General features: G+C 37.1%; 1 long non-coding RNA gene across 3 annotated transcripts; it reads right to left on the bottom strand.

Moving 5' to 3' along the window:
• Positions 1-376: 376 nt before the first annotated feature.
• Positions 377-5,052, bottom strand: LOC149111759 (uncharacterized). 3 transcript variants are annotated; one of them, XR_016207551.1, is made up of 5 exons: positions 4,927-5,052; positions 4,325-4,411; positions 3,597-3,670; positions 2,979-3,076; positions 377-1,250 (listed from the first exon to the last, which is right to left on the bottom strand). It is a non-coding gene; the product is annotated as an uncharacterized LOC149111759 (long non-coding RNA). The 3 variants fall into 3 exon arrangements; XR_016207550.1 differs by having other exon boundaries at positions 2,983-3,065; positions 4,927-5,040; XR_016207549.1 differs by having other exon boundaries at positions 2,979-3,065; positions 4,927-5,036.
• Positions 5,053-5,474: the final 422 nt, after the last annotated feature.

The raw sequence follows: 5,474 nt of genomic DNA, 5'->3' as shown, positions 1-5,474 counted from the left end.
AAATTGCTTTTTCAATGCGAGGTAGTGCAGTAGTTCTTTTACGGGATTTACTGTTAACTGTTCCTTTGAGATTTTTTTGCGATCAAAAACTTCTGAAGGGTAACCTCTTCAGGTTTTTCTGAGAAAAAGTTTTCAGGGGAAACGCTGTGCAAATTTTTTCAATTTTCCCGCCAAAAGTCTTAGTTTTTAAACGTGAACTTTTCCTTCGCACGTTTTTACTGATTTTCAATTAATTAATTACTTACAATGTATTGCAAAACAATAAAATGAAAACAGCAGGTGGTAGTTTTTATTGTGTACATTATTTTAGCATTGTTAAAGAATATTAAAGACAATTAAAATACCTTAACAAATAGAAGTCAATTACACAAGCGTCTTCAATATAACTTTTATTGGTTTTTTATAATACAATTAGAATTTAATACAATCAGTTTAAATAAGCAAACAAAATATAAAAAAAAATTGCGCTTTTAAAAGGGGCCTGGAAACTAGTCGGAATATAGGCTATCTCTTTTACTATTTTTTGACTATGTAGGGTTACCAAAAAGAAAAAAAATTCTGCGCTTTTGAACAGAGTCTAACCAGAAATCAAGCATATACTGTGAGTTTTGATGGGAAAAATCCTACATAGTGCAAGATTTTTCCACCAAAAGACTCAGTATATGTTTGACTCAAAACCAGACACCATTCAAAGTTGCAGACGTTTTTTTCTAAGGACAACTTTTTACACTTTTCTATTTTTATCTTGCCCCTTTTAAAAGCGCAATCTTAACATCAATTCAATGCCTCCTCGAAAACTAGAAAGATTTTAGAAAATTTGTGAAATAGTTACCAGACAACCAGAATGTAATTTCAACGAGTTTAATAACGAGACTTCTAGGCTGAAAATTCGAGTTGCAAAATCCAGGTAATGCGAATATTCTACCTTAACTTTAAAGCTACAACCTTGAAATACAATTCACGGCTTTCTCAAAAACTGGCAAGATACGAGACAATTTGGTTGATACTAGACAATTTGACAGTAATTCCAATGTCTTCTTTTGATTCCTGAGATTTGTGTTGTGAAATCACTAGTACGAGCTCCGCCCCAACAATCTTTCGCAAGAAACTCAATCGAAATAAACTTTGTCTTGTAAATCTATCTTACTTTTAATACATGACCACTGAAGAAACATCTAAACGAAGTTCTTTGCTTTCCTTTGCTTCTTTCTCCATGTTAATGTCGCAGCATGTAGACTTGAGATGACAGCCTGAAAGAAAGATAAATAAAGAGTTCAATTAACAATGGGAGCACTGAAACCCAAAGAACAAAATAAAATGTGTACTTAACTTAAGTTAATACTCTCATCGGGAATGCGTTTTTCGTAGTTTATATCATCATTACAGAAAAACCCGGAGTTTATTCACATCATGATATTACAACTTAAAACGCGGACAAGCAGCAACACGAAATAAATAGCACCGGCTAAAATATAGCCCGCTAAAATTAACCTTCATTTGCAACGTTTGCAGGTGAATACTCACTGGCACACTAAAAATTTCATGGCAAAAATTAATGTTCGCGACAAAACGGGCAATTTTGAATCTCTGCGTGGTTAATAGTCGCCAATTTTTAAATAACTCGTGAAATTTTGGAAAATAAAATGCTCTTCGGTACATGTAGCTTCACATTTTTACAGTCTTACAATAAAGGTCATGTAATGTGCCGGACGCTTATGACCAAATACAAACAAGAATTGATATATTTACACAAGCGAATATTTAGACAAAGTTGCTTTAAAATTTAAACAGTTCTTCAAATGCAGTACTTCTGCAAACAAGCAGGTACGCCCAAGACCATTAATGAATTATAATGGGGATTTAATTATGGTTTTTTCTTGTTCACTTTTGAGCTCACCACCTGACAGCTCAAGCTAGTTTTAACAGAACGGCTTTTATGAAAGGACTGAAAACGATTTTCACTTTGACAGCTATTTGAAACAAAAACATTTCCTAGTGGTATCTGAGGGAAATTCACGCAACTCTAAAAATCCAACACAAGGCAAAAACTAGAATTAATAAATAAATAACCCCGTGATTTGAGCATTTTCCCCCCACTATTAAAGTTTTAGCATATGATGAGACTGACTTTTGCAACCAAGAAAGTTATTTCACTTGCACTTTCATGACACATGCAGTACTCTCGTATACCACTGTTATTACGCTCTACAAGTTGGTTCTACCTTTTAAATCCATGGATAAGATCTTGGGCTACGTTTGCCAACTCAAATTGCATCTCAAGACCATGCAGTATTTTCATGTACTTACTATAGCACAATAAAACGAGGTAAATTTTTCCTTTGGCACCCTTGAAATGAGAAAGTATATGATCTTTTTCAACAAGAACTTCACGTCTAAATTTCCAGACTGTCTGGTGTTCTTCACTGTAAATTTCTTTCAGGGTTTGTTCTGAGAATTTGGTGATATATCAAGACAAAATCCTCCAGTTCAAAACCATTCTTCTCATTGCTTAGTCCTTATTTTCAAATCTCTTTGTTGAAGAAATAGAAAACACGACCAGTGTTTCTATCAAATTTTAGTATAAATCTACTAGAGTTCCATCACGAGTGCCATTCTCTGATTGGCTATGCTACTCACTATCTTTTCTATGATAGATAGTGAGTAGCGTAGCAGTTACATAAATGTAACAAAATGACGGCCGCTTCTTGGCATTTTCAACATGTCTGTGAACAGCATTTAGATAAAGTTTTAAACAATTAGTAGATTTATACTAAAACAATAAGATTATTTGCCCTCAATTTCTATACCTGATAGTTGACAAGGGCGCAGGTGATAGTTGACGAGGGCGCAGCCCTCGTCAACTAAACCAACCAGCGTGCATATTTTCTTTGGGCAATTTTCTAACTTAATTTTCTGTTTGAGTTGTGCACAATTATCCGAAGTTCATGACAGCAAACGGAAATAAAATTGTCACTGACCTACTATGGGATCCAATGTCTCGATTTGATTCTTTCTCCTCTTGAGTCTAGGCACACAGCCCTTTCCCTTGGTTCTCTTTCAGGCATCTGGCAAGAAACTGAAAATGTTTTAACCTTTATGGAATTCCTTGATCTCTTAAGTTTTACAAACTACACAACTAAAAATAGGTCATCATATTTTTAAAGTTTCAACCCTACAATACTAGGGGGAGTTTCAACAATAAAGGTAACTAAAGGTAAAGTCGTCATCAGGCCAAGTGATCCAAACTAGCACATTTTATTCCAGTTTCTGTAGCATCAATTGATATCAAGGCATCTTTCTACACCCCTCCCCCCACTCAAATGGGATTCCAGACTGTTGCAGGGTCAGCCCCAGTATAAAATTCACTCAGTGCCCATTCATTTTTCTGTATATCTGCAAGGAGGGAGGCACTGTGAGAGTAACATGTCATGTCCAAGAACACAATGCAGTATAACAGCTGAGCTGTGAAATAACATCATCTCTATTTGTTTTACCATTATTTTCTACCTGCAGTACGTCGCACTATTCCTAGCACAGGTAAAATCGAGGAACCGATTAACCTCTCCAACCAGACACAAACAAACACTAAGACTCACCTGATATAGAATTTACTGCCTTGATATGAATCTTTCTCCACCTAAGTCAGAGCATACAGCTTTCTGTTTTGTACCTAGTAAGAAATGGGAACTGTTTTAGGTCTTCATCAGGCCAAGTGATCTAAACCGCCCTTGGGTTAAGCTGTGACAGCTTAACCCAGTCTTTGTTGCATTAAGTGATATTGAGTAGTTCTTAACTCCCCTGTGGAAGGGATGCAAGTCTGTCTGTTTCACAGAACTACACAATTAGAAAAATCATCAGATTTTTAAGAGTTTGAAGCCTACAGGAGTGTTAGCAAGGTTTGACAATGATGGAATGGGATGGGATGCAAGTCTGTAGCAGGGTTAGCACTGAGTATCAAATCTACCCAGTACTCATTTGTCCAACTAGCTGGTGGGAGGCAGTGTGAGAGTAAAGTGTCTTCCCAAAGAACACAGTGCAGAGACCCTAACCACTGACTAAAACCCAGACTGCTTGATGTGCAGTCCAGTGTACAATCTACTCCTCACACAAAACAATACTGTTCAACAACTAGTACCCCAGGCACTGTAGTCTTGAGGAATTTTGTACACCCTACACCTGGAGGGCTACATAATAAGCGTTTGTGGAAGTAGCCAAACAGTAGTGAAACTATAACATCTCTATTCGTTTTGATTTTCTGCCTGCACTGTGCTCAATTATTATTCCTCAGCTTATCATGCCATACATAAATAAAATGGTCACTGACCTGGTCTGGGATCCTATGTCTCAATTTGATTCTTTCTTCTCTCGAGACTCAGCACATAGCTCTTTTCTTTGCTTCTTTGTCTTGTATCTAGCAAGAAACTGCAAATGTTTTAACCTTTATGGAATTCGAGGATCTCTTGAGTTTTACATTCTACACAATTAGAAATAAGTCATTAGAGTTTCAACCCTACTACGGGGAGTTTGAATGATGAAAGTAAACCACATTCTTCATCAGGCCAAGTGATCCAAACTACCACAGCTCATACCAGTTTCTGTAGCACCCATTGATAAGGCATCTCCCTACTCCCCCCAAAAATATGTAAAGCTATTTGCTCTTGGACACGATTTGTTTTGAGGGCCAGCCTAGTGATTTAGTAGCTTAGACTATGTATTGACTGTGGTATTGAAGCGCCAATGAAGTGTTTTGAAATGTTTAGTATTGCCATGCATGTGCTGAAATTTGCCTTGTAAAAACGCTTCCTGGCACTTGCATTTACTTCTGCAAGTAACTTTTCAATTCGAAGGAATAAATCTCACTTATGATAATATAAGAACAAGCCACAGAAGAGCCAATAAAAACAGAAAAACGTCAAAATGTCTTACCTTCAATGAAAAAACACCCGCCATATTTTAAAACACCTCATGCTTCTAGACACGTGATCTTAGATTGTGCTTTTAGTGCATGATGGGATACTCAATCGGAAATGACATCATGTGCGCTTTAACGAGAGATCAGTGGAACACCCGAGGAAATTTTCCGATTAAACCGGGCCAACTAATAGGAATGGCTCTTGCCATTCTTTTATTCCTTTTCCGATTTCCTTAATTAGGGTAAAGAACCAGTTTGTCAAAAATGGAACGGCGAATTTCGGTCGGTAGTCCGACCGAAACAAGTGGACCACCTTCAGAGGTGATCCCAAATGTTCCGGTTGGAAGAAACCGAAACGAACCTTTCCATTTGAATTCCGACCGAAATTTCCGGAATCTTTGACGTCATCGCATTTTGGACAGACTTCAAGATTGGCAGCCTGCTTAGTTTGTCCTTAATCAAGGGAAAGCCAAGATGGTCATACAATCAAAGCTGACCGCTGAATGCGAGCTTTTAAGAAGGTCTCAATGGGGTTAACCGTTAGGCGTAAGAATTGCAATGT

This window comes from Orbicella faveolata, unplaced genomic scaffold, assembly GCF_042242905.1.
Source record: "Orbicella faveolata isolate gen_17 unplaced genomic scaffold, um_ofav_v1 contig_2, whole genome shotgun sequence".
Lineage (NCBI taxonomy): Eukaryota > Metazoa > Cnidaria > Anthozoa > Scleractinia > Merulinidae > Orbicella > Orbicella faveolata.
Note: the sequence above shows the minus strand (reverse complement) of the source record. Positions and strands in the feature narration are given on the sequence as shown.